General features: G+C 38.7%; 1 protein-coding gene across 3 annotated transcripts in view; it reads left to right on the top strand.

Annotated features, from left to right (window-relative positions):
* SLC7A2 (solute carrier family 7 member 2) overlaps positions 872 to 22,374 on the top strand; it is a 40,612-nt gene continuing 19,109 nt past the window's right edge. For 2 of the 3 annotated variants that reach the window (XR_002438144.1, XM_021395227.1), the window contains exons 1-2: positions 872 to 1,221; positions 3,460 to 3,511. The gene's annotated coding sequence lies outside the window, so the exon portion shown is untranslated. Of the gene's footprint in view, positions 1,222 to 3,459; positions 3,512 to 20,731; positions 21,036 to 22,374 lie in introns of those variants that run through there. The other variant, XM_021395228.1, reaches the window with a different exon arrangement.

Here is a 22,374-nt window from a genome sequence, read left to right as displayed (position 1 = left end):
AGAGGCTGGCTCTGGTGCAGGCCTTCCTCCCATCACCTAGTGCCAGGGCCAAGCTGATGCCTTTAATCAAACCAAGGGAAAAGTACAGCTTCTCTAATGTTTGTCTTATAATGTTTATTTTGTATGTGCAAATTGCATTATTTCGGTAATGTATAGCTGTTCAGGATATAGAAGATTTATACTCAAGATACAGAAACTATGTAGTAAAAGAAGCAGATGTAAGCCTCAAAGGGGGGAATTGTTTTGTGACAAGTTCTTAGGTAACAGAAGATAGATTGTTTGCAGAAGGTTCCTGCTGCAACAAGGCTGCTCATAATCGAATCACAGAATCAATAAGGTTGGAAAAGATTCCCAAGATCATCTAGTCCAACTGTCCACCTACCATCAATATTTCCAATAAGATGAGAACAGGCGTTTGGTGCTGTTCTCAGCAAAGCATCCCACAAAAGGAACTTGAAAAAGACCAGAGTGTTCAACTAAAGGACACACCAAATAACCACTGAGGGCTCCAAGACCCCCTCCACAAAAAAGACTGAGCACATGCAAGGAAATGGAACCCTATGTTAATGATTTTGGAGAAAAATATTGAATATGCATGCATTTTCCAGGAAAATCTTTACATATGTAACACAAGTAATGTATATAAGCTGAAGATTGATTATGCCAGCTGTGCACATTAGGCAGAACAATCCCCCGTGCATTGCGCACTGCAATAAAGAATGCCTCCTGCTTAATACCACATTGGCCGTAAGGAGTTTCATTCAGACTGGAGTTGATCCTGTGTCAGGGGACGCACCCCGACATGCTCACCCATTTAAAACTGTGGAAAACATTGTTTCTGGAGGCATTGGCCCCTGCAGCCACGCTGCTAAGAGGCAGAAGTGCAAAGCATTCAGGGCGAAATTAGGTCGGAAAACACTGGTAAATGATAGCAAGAACTCGAAAAGCGTTGGCGCTAAACGTTTGAGGTATAGGCACACACCGGAGGTGGGCGGCGAGGGGCGCTCCGAAGACCCGGAGGGACTCGGCGGGAAAGCCGAGAAAGGGGGGCGGCCTCCTAAGGAGGAGGGAAGGGCGGGAAGAGAGGGTGAGGCGGCCTCGCACGTGTAGGAAGGCCGGGCATGGGGGCTTTCTGCTCTTGGCCCTGAGAAAGCCCTGCCGCTAAGTCCGCTTCTCCAGCGCAGCCCTTCCTGCCGCCGCGAGAAGCCGTGCCCGGGCCCCGTAAGTGACGCCCGTCCTCCACCTTTCCATCCTCGGGAGCGGGCGGGCGGGAGGCGCGCTGCTGTCGGTCTTCTCGTGAACGGGTTTGGAGGACCGTCTATGCCGGGGACATCTCGCCTGGCGGAGGCGCGGGGACGAAGCAATCCTCGCCTCCGCGTCTCAGCCGGACGAGAGGCTCCCTTATGCAGGCAGAGGCGACGTGGCGGGAAAGGGAGACCAAGGGCTTTCTGTCAGCTGCCTTTAAAGTCCACTGTATCTGTACAGGAGGGGGGGGGCTCTTTTTGCGCGTTCCTCCTGCCCCGTGTCACCTTCCCCACTTGGCTACTTATGGCTGGGGGTGCGGGATGTGAGCTGTGGGACCTCCTCGCTACCTGAGGGGGAAAAGATGGGGAAATCCCACTGCAGGGGGGAGCATGGTGGGGGTGCGGGTCTCTGGCAGTTGTAAAGCGATTGTGAAACCTAAGGTTCTTCTGCTGGCTTTGCATGTTTAAATATAGAAATGTGATTTAAGTGTATGTAATCCAATGGGTGACGCCGCCAGCAGCTGGAGAAAGCTCATCTAGTGAAATAGTCTTTGAAATATAATGTGTATGAAGCAGCAGATCAAAATCCTTAATTTTAAAATATTGGTTATCACTTGAGGTTTGTGATATAGTTGGGTTGGTTGAGTGCTGTGGATCTGATGAAAGTCTTGCCTCAGAGGGAACTCCATTAAATCAGGTGAACAAAATCAGTGTGTGTTGGGAGATACCACATGGCTTGGTTCTGACAGGGAGTGTAGTTTCTGCTGATTGCTATGCCAGTGTTTAATGCTTCATGCCATTAAAAGTAACTCAGCTGTGAGAGATTTGCTAAAGTTTGGCTGAGGGCTGTGTCCTGTCAGGACTGAAAGGCTCAGGCTAACTGCACCCCTCTCTGTTTCAAGTACATTAATACCCAACCTGTATTTATTTTAAAAGCTTTCAAGCCCATTTCTCTTTGTATTCTTCCTTAATAAAACTAAAACAAAACATATTAGGAGGCGTTCAAATGTTTCAGAATTGGGAAAAGTAAGACAAGGGATTATGGTATATAGAATTTGTTTATACTGAAACAAGCTGATGATAATAGAAAGACAAAATAAAACAAATTATATGAAAAGTTCGTGTAGACATTGTGCAGATTCAGTACAAAGTGGATCTTGGATCCAAATTTGGATTACACAGTGTCAACGGTTTACGGGCGTTCGGCCCGATTCCGTGATGAATGGGGCAGGGGACCCATGGACCACGGCACACAGTGTGGAAAATGTTTTGAGTTCTGGTTTGTGTTACCTAATGACATTAAAATGATAAGACTGAAAGTGAAAAGAGGCATAAGGCTTATACAAAAACTAAGCTTGTTTTCAAGCTTAGTTGGCCATTTGTTGGCATCTGTAATGTACTATATTGTCAGACTGAAAGGGTTATGGTGCCTGCCCTGCTCCTGTAAGCAGATGTCCATTGCTGTAGTTGCCTCCACTTGATACTAACCCTGTCCGTACAATTCTTCTGAACCCCACTAGGCTTCTGTATAGACCGAGACAGGAATAAAAATACCCCATAGATACGTAAATCGTTATGACAACATATTTTGAAAGGTGCTGCATTTTTTTAATGACCCATTTTTAGACAGATACTATATGTTGTGCTGAGGGTTATCTATGAATGGAGTAGTCTTCTGTCTAACTGATGTTATTAAAAAATAACTTGGGATTCTTCATATTTGGATGAAGACTGGTCACTTTGTGAAGTTCAAATGCAATGAAGTTTTCATCCTGAAGCTCAGTATATTGGCTAGAGTAAAAATGACCTCAGTAAAAGATGTACAGAAATGTATGGAAAAGTAATATGAAGATTTAGTTCCTCCTTATGTGCCTTGGCTGTTGGTTTGTTTTTTTTTTTTCATTTTGCAGTGAACAGTGGTTAAAACCGAGGGGAATTAAGGGGAAAGATAGCAAATGATAATAATAATAATAATAATAAAAGTTGAGCTAAATCTTATTCCCTAAGTTGTCGTAGATGGTTTAAGATGGTTCTCTAAGCTTTGCTAGTATAGCTTTTGATCATTTTCTCCCATAGTGATCTGTAAGATTCATTTTGACACCTGCCCATTGTGGGACAAGTATCATTCTGACAAAAAAAAAACCCAAAAACATGCAGTCTACTTTCCTGCTTTGTTGCTCTTCTGTTTTTAACTAGAATTCTCCCTTGCTCACAGGAGGACTTACTTCAAGGTAGAAGCCTTCAGGGGATCTTTTGCGTGGGTAACAGTAAGTTGGACATTAATTTGAAATGTAGCGTCTATTGTTTTAGCAGGCTTCCAATCCTGTCTTTGACTTACTGTTCCATTTTGATATTGAACTCATCAATTTTCTGCCATTTCTTCTTTTCCCTTCCATCAGGTTTTTCATCAGTGACATGTTTGGAAAATATTCTGTCAACTTTAAATTTTTACAAAGGGAAGCCAGTGGAAATAAAACATCAGGACAGGCCTTGGAGTGGGGGGAAGGAGGGAGCACGGAGAAGAGAAGCCAAGCAACAGCAATAACTGTTGCTGGCCTACCAACTTTGAATTCAGTAAAGTAGTAGGTCTTTCCCTTTTTCCAGAGGAATAGCAGGTGTTACAGTCAGTTTGTGATCAAACTCAGTGAATGGTATATGTACATCAATGAGAAACATCTGTGTAGGTGAAGTGAATTAGGGAGAGGGAAGAGATTGTTCAGTATTGCAGCCTCCTGGCCTTAAATTTCTTTCCAAAATAGTAAACATTTTGAGATCTTAATTCTGGTATGTTCCAGACAGGTAATGAACTATTAATGCCATATTGCAAAAAATGTAGAAAGGTTTGCACTGCCATTTGTATGCATATTTGTGACTGTAAATCAGAACTACATTCACATTATTCACTTCAGTTTTCTATGTAGTAGACTATTTTTTATGCTACTGAAATTATTAGAAAGCATAAAAAAAATGTGGTGTCATGTTCTATATCTGAAAGTTTTCCTATATTTGAAAGTGCCCACCTTCATAACACCTTTTCCTTTTATCACATTGCCTTTGTGCTCCTTTGCTGATACCATACAGATCTGATCCTTAGGCTTGTCAGTTCTTCAACCTTCTATGCATTGTCCAGTTGGAGTAAGAATCTTGTTGAACTAATTAGTAGCCACGTGATTTAGAATGGGTAAGTCCAGTGGCAGGGCTGTTGGAAGCAAATGGTTGAACTTTCAGAAAATGACAAACGTGTACTCTGCTGGGAAATGCATTCATGTGAGTGATCTGCCACTACAATTCCAGAGAGATTTATAAAGGTTACTAGCAAAAATGATATCTCTGGGATTTTCAAGTTTGGTCATTGAGGACAGTCATCCGAGAGCCACAGTATTATCTCGCCTGATCTCAATGGCGTAATTTAACCGAGTGGATGTACTTCAAAGGAAATGCACTGAATGTTGGCATTGTCTCCACAAGTTCCTGCACAGAATTGCATATATGTAGAATGAGAGATTTCAGAATGTATTTAAGGTATGAGTGGAGAAACGTATTGCGTGTGCTAGACCATAGAATGAGCTGTTAGCTCAAGACACTTTGTTCTATGCAGCCGGAGAAGAAAAGCATGATTGCCTTGAATAAAGCATTCTACTTGCAAAATGGTTGTTGCAGACTCTTGATGTCAAAATGTGATCTGCAGTAACTTTGTACACAGATGCCCTTTAGCTCCATCAGTCTCACTTAAGCTTGAACCCCAGTAGAAATAAGGGTGTGGAGTTTGGGGACGTCTTAAAAGTGGAGAGTCTAATGGCTGGTGTTGGGTCTAAGTATTGGATGTAAATAGGGAGGGGTGCTACTGGAACAACATACATAAAGATTGTCATATGTGTATTTTACTTACTGTGGCCGTTAAGGTTCTGTCCTAGACTGTGTAGGCTCCCACATAACGTGTGTTTCTTCACAGAATCGCAGGGGTTGGAAGGGATGTCAAGAGATACATTGAGTCCAACTCCTCTGCTAAAACAGGCACCCTACAATAGGTTGCGTGCGTGTGTATGTGTATGTATACACACCCACCATATGTTACAAAGAATTATACATCAAACTAGAGTAGAACATTAGCATAGTTAAATTTAAGGACAGAGACCTTATATTTTATCTGACTTCTTCACCAAAACTTGTTATGGAATGACAGAATCCCTTATTAGTGTCTGAATGACTGCATGTGTCTGACAAGTAGAAGTTAACCAGTCACACAGGAGAGGGGGGAAAAAAAAGGAAACAATAATATATAAACTTTCACATTGTTGTTCTGGAGACCACAGACTCCTTCTTCCATCTGACTTTTTCAACTGCCTTTTCCTACCACACCTTGTAGTTAATATAGCTGATCTATAAAGACCTCCATGCAGTTGCTTGAGAAAGGTAATGTCTGGAGCTTCGGTTCCCCAGGACAACTCATCAGAAATGCAGCAGAGTGCACACAACAGCTGCTGTTTCTGATAGGTAATCAGAATGGGCAGTCAGTGTTGGTGAGCCATAGTCCCCTGTGTCAGTAATGGCAAGGCCTTTTTTTACCTCTGCAATGTATTGCTGGTCTCGCTGAATTAGCTCATTTCTGAAAATCATTTTGTCAGATGTACATAATACCAAAAAGGGATGGTCCTTGGAGATGTTCAAGAAATGTGTAGGTGTGGTACTTGGGGACATAAGTTAGTGGGCAGTATTGGTGGTAGGTGGGCAGTTGGGCTAGATGATCTTAGAGGTCTTTTCCAACCTTAATGATTCATTCGGTTGTGTTGGCTACTAGAATTATGGTGAGCTGTAGAAAGGTCTGTATCTGCTGTGGAAAGGTGCTGCACTGGCAAAATCCAAGTAAATAAGTTTTCCAGATCATCTACAAGGAATTTAATTAGAAATAATTTGTCAATTTTGAGATTTAACTGGAGGAAAAAAACAAACTGCACCAAGTGACTTTACCGCACTTTACTATTGCCTTCTGTATATAATACACATCTCTTCATCTGCACTTTTTGCTTTTTCAGAATGAAGTGTTATTTTCTGAGAAATATTTGGAATAAATATATATTTTTTTGCTGTAAAGAACATTCTTCTTTATGTGACTGTTTGGGAATGGGAAGTTGGGTTCAATACAGTCTAATTTTTACTTTCATTACTGTGAAAACAATGAGCTGATGGATAACCTGTTTTGTAGCTGTCTGAATTCATGTAGCTAATCCCTAGTCCTAACCCATTTTGTTTGTAGTTAGTTATTTCTATGTCTGAAGTTTGATTGCAAGCTGTTAGACAAGATGAGAAAGCAACTGTGTTTGTTTGTGCAGTACCATGTGCATTGTGGTTATGGAATAAATAATAATTTAAAAGGAATTTGGAAGGGGTTATTTATTGACCATTCTTCAGTTTCATTAGATTGAGAAACATCTCCATACTGGTTGAAGAAAATGTAATATTTGGATATCATGAAGATACCTGATTACTCCCATGAGGACTTAAATTAATTCCTTTCAATGTGATGTTTATGGATGATTTGTTATAATACGGATTTTATTTTACCCTCGTATATTTTTGGACCATCATGCAGTCGAGAGAAAACAATAAGATGTGACTTCCCATGAAGCACTTTCAGCACTGTGAGTTAGGTGAAAAAGCTTGTGGAAATATAGAATTAGCATGAATGTGTGATTCTTTTCAAAGGTGCACTGTTTTGGTGGGCTTTTTAGGAGGAGTTTAGATGACTAAGCTGTATTTTTGATCCTTGTCAAGTTAGTCTAAGTAGTTTAATGGTTTCAAGTGAGTATCTGACTGTTGTCCGTAGCAGAGTTTAATTGCTCTCTTCTGCTGTAAGGATGTAAAGAGAGGAAAGAACTTTCAAGGGTGGTACTGAAGTCGTGATGGCACAAAACATCAATTTTATTGTTCAAAAACTGTAGGCTAGAAATAATGCTTATAGCTTTTTGCAATACTTGTTACGGAGTATTAAATTGTATGTTCTGTGGTTGTTGTTTGTCCACAATGTTTTTAGAAACTCTGGAAACAAGAGATATTTATACCTGAGCAAAGAGATATTTATACCTGAGCATTGCTTTCCAAATTGTATCTGTTTCTTTACGTAGACTCAGCAAGGGGCACTGAGAGATTAGGGGCAAGGAGGGGTCCTTCTGCAGGTGGAACAAGGCTTTCTCCTGTTCCAAAGTGAAGTCTTGGGTTTAGAGCTTCCTTCAGGCCTGTTTCTGGAAATTACTTGTGTAGGTTTTTTCCTTTACATCAACCAACGCATGCAGAGACTCCTTTATATTTTTAAGATGAGAAGTTTTCAGGAATTAAAATATAGATGTTTGTACATAATTCAGAAAAAAAAAAGTAACAATCTTTCTCCTTATTTGTCCCATGAAAATGAAACTTTTGTTGTGATGGTAGAACCTGATCTGGAAAAATGCTACATATACCGTACAGTAGCAAGTCATTCTTGCTATGAGGTGGTCTGGTAGAATGACTGTCTTTCAGCAGCGAGGTACTCCCTGTCTGTTTTTTGCATAGTGGAAATGGAAGAAAGTGGGGGACAGATCAGCCCTGTAACATGCTTTTACTAAATGAAAGAAATCTGTTCTAATCATTTCTACATTTATTCTTAGTGAGATGCTGCTTCTGGGTATCCAGTCCAGAATCGCTTGCAAGTTCCCATGCAATATCCAACTACTAGAAATATTGTATGTGACCGTTTTAATTTAGTAGATGCATATGCCTAATTCTGAGGTAACGAGTTTCAATGTCAGACTTAATAACCCAATTTTATATCTAATTATCCAGATATAAACTTTTATAAGCCTCCCTATTCAGTACTCTTTAAAGCCTTCTATGGTGTTTAATTGCCTATGTACTCCACTTCATTAGTTGTCTAAGTAAATAACTTCCATTTGTATTAAATTTAAGATTTTTTTTTTCTATTTGACTGTTTTTCTGTCCTGTGTGGTAACAGATGGGTTGCACTTAGTTCAATGAACCAGATGCAAAAAGAGCAGAATTTGCAGTAAAATAATGTTGATGTTGTGTTCTCACCCACACACAATAAATTAAGTCAACTCTTTGATACATAGGTGAACGTTTACACAATTTCATTGTTACTAATTAGAATGTATCCACTATGCTCTGGGAAACAGGTAGTTTTCTCCATCTTGATGTGCTCATAGGTTTAGTTTGTGCATTTCTTTCAGAAGCAGAGTCAGCATAAGCAGCTCCTGTGTTCTGCTCTGGGCTGCTATCTTTTTTTCCTGTTTCAATAACCACCCCCTCTGTGCCTGCACAGTTGTTTGTGGTACTCTGCAATAAACTGGGTTAGAAAAGGTGTTTGTTTTTTTTCCTTGAGATACTTTGAGATACATATACTTGGCTGTGCAGCCCCAAGTATGGATGCAGAGAAGAGAATAAGCGGTAGGAACTGCTTAAATTGTACTGGTGCTACAAGAAAATGTTGAATATGCACTGCAAAGCTGTGTAACAAGAATAATTTATCTTCTCTGGTTTCCCTCCTTTTTTTCTTTTTTTCTTTCTTTTTTTTTTTTTTTTTTTAATCTGAAGAAAGCATTAGCTGCAAACCTTTGGTCACAGGAATGCTTTATCCCTCAAACTTCAGAATTAAGTTTGGGCGTTTAGAATCATACTCCTGTGGAGTCCAGTTCCGTAGTTTCATTCATTTGGACAGGAGCTAGAAGAAGTAATGCATTTTAATCAAGAAGATGGTATTCACCAAGTGCATATTTGCTGGTACTATCTTTTTTTATTTTTGGTGGCTGGAAGGAAACTTGAAAATGTGAGAAAAGAACTCAGTTTGTACTTTGACTTCTGCTATGTACATAGAGACAGGACTCTGGAAATACACAGCAGGACACCATGCAACACTGAATTTCTCTACTTAATTGAATGCAAACCCTTGAAAAAATCATCTGAAATGAAAGGGAAAGCCAATTGTTGGTAGAGCTTCTTCTTTCTAAGGAGACAAGCTTGCGAGTGTTGTACATAGGTTCTTCATTTGATGGTAAACAAACCCTTGAAAAGTTCATCAAAAGTCTGAAGAAGGCCACAAGCAGCAATGTATAACAGCTTTTTCACAGTACTTCTTCTGTGAAGTGGTGTTCTCGTAGACAACTGACATGACTGCTGGCTTGAAAATGGACATTTGCATTTCTCCTAGCATCTGGGTATGCAGAATTTCAAGTAGAACAACAAAAAATCTCTCCGCATGACTCAACTTGGCCAAGTTTGTGAATTGGAAAGCCTATCGAAGTCATCTGCCTGGGTGTAGAATCGGGTCAGCCAAGGAACTTGCATAAGGGTGCATATTTTACGACAAACTCCTATTTTGGGGGCCCAGGAGGGGCCTAATCTGAAATATTGAAGTCCTTGACATTAGTATTTTTTTGTGGCTGATGCAGTTCTGATGAAGTTTACTTGGCTTCATTCAGTGTTGTGTCCCAGGTACATTACTGGGCAGAAAAGAAAGATAAGTTCTTGAGCACATACTGTGAGGTAGGAGCTATCATAAGAAATGCATTTGCTAGCCTCTGGAGGCCAAGTTTGTCATTATACCAGTCTTCAAGGAGTGGAGAAGTGGGACTTACTGCACGCCGCGCAGAGCAAAGCTCTGTAGCTGTTGAAATCCTACCCAAGGCTGCAAAATGAGAAGCAGACTGTGCCACATGTTCAAACCTGTGTTTCAGAATGCATCCCCACACCCAGCTGTATAGTGAGCAGCAGCTGACCATCCTAGTCAGAAAAAAATTTTGTCCCATCCTGCATAGATTGTTCTACTGGGTTTTGTTACTGATTTGATCATTTACAGTGGCTTGCTCTTCTTTTGTATGTATCGTTGAAGACTGTATCAAGAAAATAGATCTGAACCTTCTGCCACTTCTGCGATCTTTCTCATTCCTTAAGATAGTATGCTAGCGTTATATTGTGTTATAGACTGTGAAAATTTAAACAATGCCATACTGCAAAATTCTACATATAAAAGACATCCTGGCTGATAGAAAGGGCCTGTTTTGGTAGTCATAGAATGGCAAAATGGTTTGGGTTGAAAAGGACTCTGTAACAAATTAGCAAACATGTCAGCATCCAAGAAAAAACAATCCAAAGAATAAGTTGTTGTACAACTATGACTGTGTGACCTCTTTCTCTGTGACTTCAGGCTTGTACACTATCACTGAGCTTTTGGATGGTAGGAAGATGATGGTGCCTGGATGCCCACCTCAGCCTATCTGCTGTGCTTGGACAATCAAATGACATGCTTTAAAACATTTGAACAAAGGTGGACAGCATCAGTATGAAATTTATATCAAAAAGGAAATGAGAGATATCTACTTCCAGACTGGTTGGAGGGTATTAGGTGCTGTTGTGGAGCAAGTGTTCCAGTTTCCTTTGCTCCAGAAGGATGGTTCAGGATTGTGCCATGGAGTGGAACAAAGTGCTATGAATGGCCAGGAGTACTGAAAGAATATCTTTGAAAATATGCATCTGATCTGGACAAAAATGCTAATGTATATATACCAAGGATGACTTGGCTCTGCCTATACCTGCTGCAGTCAGATCACTTCACTGATTGTGATATAGATGTGGTTTCACTTGCACGTGCCTCTGTTGTTCTTTCTGATTCAATTTCAAACCTAATCTTAGTTCTTCCTTCTGCATCTAGTCCTGGTTCAACTGTGTCTCACAGCTGCTTTCCAAGTTCTGGGACTGAAGGACTTATTCTTTGTTGATGGGGATACTAGGAAGAAAAAGTAAGATTCTAGCACTGTTTGATTACCTATCTCTGTTTATCTTGGCAGTAGCCTATCAAAAATGAGCAAAGTACGGCACTGTAAAGTCTAAGACAATAAAAGCTCTTCTAGTGGAGTGCTCTTGGTGTGTATGAGTGCTCTAATGAAATGTAGTACTCAAAGAGGAGAACTTCTTATTCCAGACTGACTTTAGACCTTCAGCTGATGGAGCATTGTCAAAAACAAAGCATAAAGTTAATTTTTGTAAGTGTTGCATTTGCTGTGCAATGCAAAATGTTGGATCTGCATAAGCAAAAAAGTACCAAAGAAGTAAACGTTTAAGAATTTAGGTAGGGAAAAGTCCTATTGGATTCTTGTTGGGCAAGAAGTTGACTGAAAGGGTATTCCTGCAGGAAGCAGGCAGCCAAACTTGAATTGCAAGGCAAAGAAACCGAGTTCCTGGCCTGAATCAACTGAGCAATGTTTGAAAGGCAAACTTTACAAACTGTTTTCATTCTTGTTTGAATGTGTTCATAGCAATGGCTATACTGGAGCTGACAGTCAGGAAAATGGATGACACATCACTAGGAAGACAGCTGAAGCCACCATTCCACATACTTCACTTGTATTTGCTTGTTTTACCTCTGCCTTTCTCATACCGTTGGTTTTTCTCAGATTAAGCTTTTGGGCTGGCCTTGAGCTGGGTGTTACTGCAGTATGAATAATTGCAGTCATATTTTTTTATCTTAGCACAGCTGAAAAGCTTTTTGTTTTACCAAAAACTGTGTTTATGGAAATAATTTTTGCCATGTGAGTGCATCTATAATAAATTCAAGAACTTACAGCAAAGCTCATAATTTTGAAGGGATTTCAGGATTTTGATTATATATAACTGATTTTTTTGGATCAGGGATAAAGAATTAAATATTTTCCTTCTTAAAAAAAAAAAAAAAAAAAAAAAGACTCTTCCTTCCCCTTCTGTTCTGGAGCAAAAACAGCTTGGCAGCAGTGTTTGAACATGGTTCCAGTTAAACCAGTTTTGAAACATAGTTTGGCAGGCCAGAATGGAGTAAGGCCAAAGTATGTTAAAACTAAGTTTGAAAACTTAATTTGAAGCTAAAATTGTAGCTGTAGAGACAGAGACTGATGTTGAACTGAGATGAAATGTTTTTCTTCCCTCTCTTCCTTTTTCTTCTCTCTCCAGTTAGGCAATCTGTGTGATGCTGCAGGAAGCTGCTCTGACTTTTCATGAATCTCACAGCTCTTCTGCCCCAGTCTTGGTGTGGTGTGCAGTTACCTCATTCTATGAGGAGTACCTGACTTTTGAATTGTATTTTTATTAGCTAAAAATTCACTTCCTTAATTATTAACTTGTGTAAAGCCTGTAACACTGCAGATATCTGATCTTTTTCTTCACTGTGCCATTTCTGGTAAAGCAGTTGAATCAAAGGCTCTTTCCATCTCCCTTGAAACCTAATGTTGTACAAATGTAGCTATTTTCAACTGCGTTAGTTTATCTGCTGTTGACTTTAGATGTACAATTTGCAGTATGAAAGGATGACTGCAGGATATTATTTTTCAAGTCTGTATAAAAGTGACTGTGCATCTTTTTTTTCCCACAGTGAAAATGTCTAGACTTTTCTGAACCTTTGTAAAGCTGTTATCCAGACAAATTAGTTCCATGAATTTGAACCACATCAACCTCAAGAATTATCCAAATAACTGGGGTCACCAAGTCACTTTACTTTTAGCTACAATACAAAACACTGCTAGTAATCTGAAAAGCTGACAGATATGAAAAAAAGTTACTCATTGGCTACAGCCTCTTTTTTTTTTTTCTTTGAGGAAGGTTTTCAGTTCATCTGAGTGTTGAAATATTTCCCAGCAGAATGGGTATTCTGCAAAATAATTCAGGCTGTCTTCCTGCATCAATACTTGTATTAAGCATAGGTGCCATGAGGAATCCTTTGTGGCTGAAGTCTAAAGCCAAGCATAAGAGTAACTGTTGTTGTAATACCCAGTTATATTTTTTGGGAGATGTTCAGTTCATTTGAGGGGCTATCATGTTCTAAACTGCCAGTAGCTTCTCTTTGATATTTTGTACTGTTTCAGAATTTGCACCAATGCCAAAATTAACTCTTCCATATCCTAGGCTTTTCATTTAGCTTTGTGTGTGCTTCCAAATGGCCTTTTATCCAGCATGTGCTTGTTTTTATGCTTTCTTTGTATGCCATATACTCAGTCTGACAAACTTCAAACAAAGAAATCCTCTGACTGCTGCTCATGTTCACTTGAAAGACATCTATCTATCTGTTCTCTTTTACACAGGCTTCTCCAAATGTGCTTTGGTTTAGATCCAGACAATCAAGCCTCTGAACATTATTTTGTTTGATCTTCTGTCCTTTGTGGGAGAAAGGGGAGAAAAAAAAAGTAGTACGAATAAACTGTGATAAGCTGTTTCAAAAAGAGTCAGACTCATTGTTTCATCAATTTCCCTAACTGAATGTTAGCTTTCATGCTTTGAACCTGTCAACAGAAAACAACTGTCATTGTATGAAATAGCTTTCTGGGATGTTTTTTTTCTGTTTGTTTGTTTTTAGAGCCTACCTTACAGAACTTTAGGAACAGGTAGAATGAAAGGCAATTGGAAATTACTTTAATTCTTGAAGGAGTCATGATATTGTAATCACATCAATGATCCCAGTGTGCATTTTATGGTTAAACGTCTCTCTCTGCTTTCTCAGAGGTGTTTTTTGAGATCTATGTGTAGGTCATGACAGAATTTCAAATGGCACACACTCATACAGCTATCACAGCAGAGAGCACAGTTATATTATAAAATAAAATAATACACAATGGAGTCCTTATTCTGAAAGACTGTCTTTGATCTGTTTGATCTCTGAGCTCATTTTTCTCCTATTCCCATATTTTCATTTAATAATTGTCACCACTTCTATATGAAACATTGCAGTCCAGTGGTGAGCCCATGGATGTCTTTCTGGGATAAAGTAAGTTTTTCAGCTCTGGACAATTCACTCACTCCTGCCTGAACTAAAACATCCTTTTTGATGCATTACTAGTATTGCTGGCTGTTGATTAGTTGTCTGCAGTTTGTGGTGGATTTTGTAATTCCCATCAGAAAACCCATCTTTTTAAAGACAGTTTTGAAGATAACGTAGCAGTTCTGCTGCTTTGGAGATTGTTTTCATTTCTCTTTATGATTGTAAGGAGTTTCAGAGAAAGAGAAACATGCCTCGTGAAGTTTTAGCTCTCCTGCATAGAAGAATATGAAGTTAATATTCAGCTATAAATAAGAAGTGGAATAAGTAAGTTCCTTCAAAAAAACCCCACAAGCTTATGTCACATGGCTGGAAGAACACCGCTTTTCTCTTTCAGACTTTTACTCTCAGAATTTTCAAAGGTATCTCTTAACATCATGTCTAAAGGAGACTGTAGTCTGTCAACATCCAGTTCATCTTTAAGGACCATAAGCATGAGTTAGGATGGCTAGTAGTGCTGCTGGAGAGTTTCACTTGAGGTAAAAACTCTACTGTCATTCAGAGGGAATGTAAATGCAAATGCTATGGTACACAACAAGAAGTCATCTGTGACAGGTTTTTATAGGTAAAATGTCACACTTCATTAATTTTGTAATCTTTTAGATGCGTAGGCTTTGGGAATAGGGATCCCTGCCTAAATCAGTAGAAGATGCCAAATAGTTCTAAGTGGATCTTATGGCATATCTTCAAGGTTGATTTTTGCCTCTTGCTCTAGCCTGAAATTCTGCTGTGCATAGAACGATAGATTTTTAAAACCGTGCATGACTAGCACCAGAAGGCATGACATGTCTTTCAAGATAACTTCCTAGATCATTGCATTTCAAATAGCAACCTGTTTGCTGGATTTGGCCCTAGTTCTAAAGAACTGACCTTCTGCTGGCCACTTTCTTCTCCTGAGGCAAGTAAGGAATGGTTTGTGGCCAGATCCTGCTTCTACACAGATGCTTTGAAGTCAAGTTCCTGTCATTGCCACCGGAGCTCATGAGAAAGCAAGGGAGGAGGACAAAATTATTCCTAATTGTGATCCAGCCATAACAGCAGTGGCTGGGCCACCCAGAAATAAGCCATCCTTTTAGACAGTAGACGCTGAAAAGCAATCCAAGAAATACTGTGGTCTGCATTCACACACACGCACGTAACACACACATACACACACACAAATGAACACACATACAATATTTGGAAAGAATGAAAATATCTCTTTGGTGATAACTAGACAAGTTATTTGCAACGTCTGGAGTTTCGGGGGCCTGAATTTTGGGGGTTTTTTTTGTTTGTTTGTTTTGTTTTTTAAGCACATAGAACTGTCCATATTAGAATAGAATCTAGTGTTTTATGGAATTTTCCCTGTGATTTATTCACACCATGGTTGGAGATGAGGCTTTTTCTGTGCATCTAGAAAAAGTATGTTTGATTTAGAAACAAGTAAGAGGAGAAATATCTTGTTTCACTTCAATTAGTGGATGATAAAAAAGATGAAAGAGGTGACCATTTTGTTAAAGAACAAATATGAGATAATTTTGTAAGTAAATATGCTTCATTGTTGCTGATGTTTAGTACTTCTTATAGAAGCATGTTTGAGGGAATTCATAATTACTTGTGTGACACCCCTTCTTGGTCAGAAGCTGGGCATGCCTTTCAGATTCATCAGAAGTGGCCAGGGAAGAAAGTGACTAAGGGGAGGAGGTCATATTAAAAGTTTATTGAGATGACCTGTGTTCACTGTGAGTAGAATTAAAAGTAATAAACTTATAGAGCTTTCTCAAGGCTCAGAAGAAAAAAATTGAAAACTTGGATTTCACCAGATCTCCATGTGGGAGAGAAGATGGGCTGTCCCAGCATTTGCAGTTCCGGTTGCTGTGTGAACCAAGTTGTCCTGAAAACACAGTTGTGAGTAATTCATTTTAATGAGTGCACCACTGCAAGTATTCTACTGCAAGCAGCAGTTGTGTAGTCTGTTCTTCTGTGCCACTTGGTAGACAGTAAAGTAGCATCATAGGTACAATAACTGCTATTCAGTGTTCATGTGACTTTTAATTTTTACAAGCAGAAGAGCCTCCTGGAAAATTTGCTGAACTGCTAAGCTGCTAGCTTTTCTAATGCTATCCAGACGATTCATATTGAAAATATAACTGCAAGTGAATAACTGTCATGTTGTCTGGCTTAGGATCACAGATGTACACATGCGCACACATAAGTTAGGCATTGTGTAGGATGTTTGTGTTATTCCACGTGCCATTTATTATTTTCAGAATATTCAGCACTTTATTAACCAGTATTTGTGCTGTCTTACATGCTTTTTACACTCTGCTGAACTGACTTTTCTGCTATTGCTAACCTTGTTCTAGGTTTGTATCAAGATAAGAACTGTTTTCTTCAGGCAGACATGCCAGCTTTTCAGTCTCAGTACAGTCCATCAGAACCGCACAGGTCTGCACAGCAGCAACCTTCACTGTGGTTATGCAACTCTTGTGCATAGCTGTGATTTGATTAAGATACAAAGGAATAGAGAACCCTACATCTTTCCTTAAGAGAATTTCACAAAGGGTTTCATGTGTATCTTTTGAAGATGCCGAGTTTAGGCATGTGAAAGGATTCCTGTGGTTTTTTTTTACTTCAAAGTCAGTGGCTAGGCCCCTTCTCTCAAATCACCAGCTTCGGTGTAAATCAGTAGAGAAAGGTTTGGCATTTAATTTTCTCCCAAAAGTCATTATTCATATATTACCATTAGCCCAGCTAAGAAATTCCAGAACTGGTGTAGTTTGGCAAGACTTTGTTTAGTTGTTGGTTTGCTTGTTTTATTTTAAATTTTGGCTGGTTTTGAAGAGAACTAAAATAGATGGGCTGCGAAGATGTCGAAGGCTTTAGAAGGCAAGAATATGAGGAACAGCTCAGGTCCCTCGGTTTGTTGGGCCTAGAGAAGAGGAGGCTGAGGGGAGACCTCATGGCAGCCCACAGCTCCTCACTGGGAGTAGAGGAGCAGTGCTGATCTCTGCTCTCTGATGACAGTGACAGGACCCGAGGGAACAGCATGGAGCTGTACCAAGGGGAGGGTCAGGTTTGGTGTTAGGAAAAGGTTCTTCACCAGAAGATAGTGGGCATGGAACAAGCTCCCCAGGGCAGAACTGCTGGAGTTCAATGAACACTTGGACACTCAGATGCAGGGTTTGAATTTTGGATGGTCCTGTGTGGAGCCCAGAGTTGGACTTGATGATCTCTGTGGGTCCCTTCCAACTTGAGATGTTCTATGACTCTGATTTTACAATTTTGGCTTTTGCTAGTATCTTGCCCAAGAGGCTGTTGTGGAAACTTTGTAACCATGGGGTAAGAGATACAGCCCTGTTACTGATAAAGAACAGTAAATAAAACAGCAACCTTCTTATCATTTCTGCAAGCGTTTTCCAGCATGGGAAATTACTGTTAATGTAACACCTCTGGAAATTTTGTAATTGAGAGCTCTTAAAACCCAAATATTGCCCCAACAACAAAAAAAAATCAAAATAAACTGAGAAAGACATTATGTATTCTTGAAGATTCTGTGTATAAATATGTATATGCAATCATAGAAGGACTGGGTATTTAATTTTTAGTTGGTTAATTCAGATAATTAAAAAATGATAATTAAAACAAGACAATCTTAAAAAACTGTAAAGGAAACATCTGAAACAATGAAAGTACTCATTTTGTAAATAATGATAAAACCCTTATTAGTAAAATAATAAATTGTAAAAATAGAAGTTATATAATTCTTAATTTGTAAATAATATTATAACTCTTCATAATAAATAACTTAGATTCCCATTATTTGGATAAAAGATTAGTAAATTCTTTGTTAACTTTTGAGATTTTTTGTTAACTTTTGACACTTAAGTGAGATTTAAAAACAGTATTTGTATTTACATAGGCTAGAATAACGTGCTTAAGTTTCCATAATAAACAAATATACTCAATGGTACGTTGCTACACATTTGGCATTTATCTTGGAGTGATGTCATAAATGGATTTTTTTTAAGTTTCTTTGCTTCAATTTGAGATGGTGTGAGTTCCATCAGCCTCATGAAAAAGTAGAATAGAACATTTTTCAGTAACTAACATCTCAAAAAAATGTTCAGTGCTTTAATATTTTGGATTCTGGTTGATCTTTCTCCTGTATGTGCAAGAGAAACATTCTCAGTAACGTCTTAGAAAAGTCACTAGATGCTTATTAGCAGAGGTTTAATCTACTATGCATAAGATGTGCTTCTAACAGGAGAACACTGCAATAAGTAGGAATAAAGAAAGTTAGGGGCTGGGCATTTAGAAACCACTACAAGAATTTCAGAAGTTTCTTGGAGATTGATCTAGTGTGTTTAAAACTTGTATGAATTAATACTCCGGAAATTTAATGAATTTTGGAATAATAAAATCTTTCAATATTTTACAATTCAAAATACTTTTCCTGACAAGAGTCTTAAAACATCCCATGGAGACAGTTACCCATGTAGATACCTGTAACTGAAAGACTTGAATTCCTAAATATGGGATCATCCCAGCAGGTTGCGTCGAGACACTGACTACTTTATTATCTTGACACAGAAAAGATGCCTGCCGGCACTTCATGAATCCTTTTACAAATACTAATACATCTTCTTAAATCCTGCTGGAGTTGCATAAGCTGTACACACCATGTCATGTTGTTTTTTTCTTGTGAACATCAAAACTTACCTTTGTTACAGTTGGCTCCAAAGTCCTGACTGTCAAGGCGAAATAGCAGGCTTTATTTGAAATTTCTATTTCAGGGATTGTAATGGTTCACTTAGACCTCAGTCCTGCCAGCACTTTTGTTCATGTTTAACTTCCACACATTATGAATAGTCATATGGACAAGCACATGGATATGCTTTTGCAGAACTAACACCTCCAGTTATGTAAGAAGGCATAGCTTTTTGGCCTGGAGCTGTGAGGCTGTGTCGGTGAGACAAGTCAGAGACAACAGCAGAGCCGCTTTTAACCAGGCATAGTTTGTTGTTTGGACTCCTACAGTATTTTGATTCAGTCAGTGCAGGTGTTTCTTTTCACAAATTAATTGGGACTTTTTTTTTTTTTTTTTTTTTTTTTTTTTTGACTCCCCCTGGGCATACATTTCTGCATAAATCTCTGACATTATCTTCATACTGTTTTTACACTAGAAAAGAAAGTCCTATAGGAACCTTCTGTTGGAAAATAACATAGTTCTCTCTTTCAGTTCATTCTTTCCAATGCGGTGAGCTGTTTCATAGCAAGAAGAGGATTTCTAAGCAAATTCTTTATGGCAAGAATCTGCTGCAAAAATCCCTAGGGTACACAAGTCAGAGAAATTTTGGATGAGGCACTTTGGATGAATCCAAGAGTGATATTTGCTAAGGAGCAGAAAATGCCGCAATCAAATCTCTCCAAAGCCAGAACCAAAGTAATGAAGTAATGTCGCTGGTCAGAACACTGTGTCTATAGGATTTGTCTACATTAGCAGATAAATTAACTTCTGGTTTGCCCCTAGCCTGTGGTCTCCCAATGTAAGGGATGAGGTGGCTGGAATGGAGGTCAACATGAGGAAACGCATGAGTACTGATATTGCTGCAGCTTCCATGAACAAGGCCTTTTCTCTCTACACCTTTTAGAACTTTAAGAAAGGAGCAGCCTCACATAATATAAGAAATGACATCTGGATTCTCAGAATAAGCTGCTACAGTGGTGCACACTCTTTTTGGAGGCATTTCTCTTTGGCTGTAAGAGAGGTAAGGAAAGGTTGTCTTGTCCCTTGCATTTAGCCACAGGAAGTAGGACTTTTCATGGGAAAAGAATAAGCGCCCTCTGTGCTCCTTCAGCAGAGCAGATTTTACACTTAGGGAAGAGTGAAAGCTGAGGGCAAGTCGCAGGGGCTGATACAGTACATTCATTTTTTTCTCTATATTTGCATGGAAAACATTTTTTAATGATGAGGAATTTAGAGCTTTTCTCATCAAGACTTGTCATTTCAGTGTTCTCTGAACAAAAAGGGAAATACTGAAACACAAATGTTTAAAGAGAAGCAATATACTTTGAGTAATATTGACTGGAAATCCTACCACCTGCCTGGGGTAGGGTTATCTGCCACTGGAAGTAGTAAAAATACTGTTGTATATTATCTTTGGAGTTTAGTTTATTATGGAAGCTAATTTATAAGGAAATAGGATTATTTATTGATTGTGTCACAGGAATATCTGGACTATTCTAATTTCAGCATTTTTATATCTTAATCCATATAAAAGAGAAGAAGCTATATAGTGTGTGTCCTGGTTCAGCAGAACAGTCTCTAATCAGGCTCTGTAAATAGAGACACTTCTGTCTTGTTTCTAATCACAGTAATATTTTCAGGTTAATTACGTTCTTCTAAAATAAACTCAGCAAAAGCTGTTTTCACGCTACACTGTTGGATTCAGGTCTCAAAGCATTACAGAATGTTGCTCAAAGCGTTCAATGGACTTCAAAGTCAAATTATTTGTTACAAGAGCAGCAAATGCGAAAGCTGGGCAGGCTTAGCTTTCACGGTGGGGGAGAAGTTAGACATCCCCATTTTTCTTCTCATTCAGGGTGTTTAAAAAGAGGCCCCTGGGGATGCATGGGGGGGTATCTTCACAACCGTCTGTGTTTTGTATGTAGGGGGATAGGTGTGTTTCAGTGGAGAAAACGGTGTGCTGATGAGATGTTACATTGCTGAGAGAGTGGATATGGTTCATCTAAACAGCAGCGAGAGTTTCTCCCTCCCTGCCTACACTGGGCAAGTCACTCACCGGCTCCCAGCCTCCAATCACCTGGGGCTGCAGAGCCTCCACCTACTTCACAGCAGCTCGCACACCACATTTAGTTTGCTTTGTCACATATTTCAGTAAAATCACATATTTAGGACTACAGAAGTTTAGGACTGGGCAAGAGAAGCAGAAAATTGTCTAGCAGAAGTTGCTCTGTAAAAGGTTTGTAATGCTGAAAGAAGCAATCTGGAAACAGTGTAGCTTATCATATGAAACATTGCCTTTTAACATACGTGCTTTTTGAATAGGAAGACCTGTGCTATTTGGTATTAAATTTAATGTATTTACATTGTTATTATGTCCTTAAGTGAAAATTAATGTCTTAATATTAATATGTCTTTAAGTTTTCCTTCTCAGTCTGAAATCTTTCTTCTTTTAGATGATAAATCTTTCATTTTCCATTTATGCATATTCTTTTACAGGTGCTGCTTCCCAATTTTAGGGCCTTATGAATTATGTAGATATACTACTTTAAATATTCAAAGACAATAGAAATTATTTGATTGCCTTGGGCACAAAGTCAACTTTTATGACATCAAAAAGTTGCAGCTGCAGTAGAATCATGAATAGAGCGTCCACGTGTGTACACATACTTTTTTGACTTTTTTTACTTTCATGTTTTATTGCACTGGATCTAATTAATGCAACACTGCAACTTTGAATAAGGTCTTGCAATAATAAATGTTGCAAACAATTTTTTCTGCTAAATTCTACAGATGGAAGACAACTGGTACAACTTTTAGAGGTTTTTGCAGGAAACTGAGGCTGAAGAAAGATTCTGAATTAATCTGTATATTTATATTTCTGCATTTTGAGTATGTACAAACATGTTAGGATATTTGCTCCATAATTTATATGCTGTTTAAAGTGTGAAACTACTGCACCTAACACTTACCATATATTATAGTAGGAGATTAACAGTATAAATTAGAAGTAAATTATCTTTAAATTACTTTTGCTTAAGGCATCCTTAAATATACATCATGATATAACAGTATAACAACTTTCAGATGTATTATATGGCTTTATAATGCTTGTAAGAGAATGTTTACCTTTTTAATTAGAAACTTTAATGGAAAATTTTGTACAAAATATTGATTTGCAGCTGCATTGCAGTGGTAATTTAATCAAAAGCTTGTGGTTTTTTTTCCATTTGAAGCTTGGATTTGATACATACTGATTTAAACCACTTATTTAATGTAATCAAAGTGTTATTTTTGAAGGAAAGTTTGGTACAGCACACACTGACCTTATACAACGTTACTTTTATGTTCTGTTGTTATCCACCTATTTGTGTTTTGTTTTGGGGTAGAAGGCTGATAGTTTGTGAGAACTGTAGGTTTTAAAGACTGTGAAGTATCTGGTGCTGTATTAATGATGAACAGAAACTTTCCACATGGAGACTTTGCCCCTTGCACTGTGTTTGTAGATAAAACTTTTTTTAGACCCAACTTGTGCTGCTAGAAGAGGGCTAGCACTAGATAGCCATTAAGTGTTCCTG

Source organism: Numida meleagris, chromosome 4 (genome assembly GCF_002078875.1).
Source record: "Numida meleagris isolate 19003 breed g44 Domestic line chromosome 4, NumMel1.0, whole genome shotgun sequence".
In the NCBI taxonomy this organism is placed as follows: Eukaryota; Metazoa; Chordata; class Aves; order Galliformes; family Numididae; genus Numida; species Numida meleagris.
The sequence above is the reverse complement of the archived record's forward strand: the minus strand, read 5'-3'. Positions and strand labels throughout refer to the sequence as shown.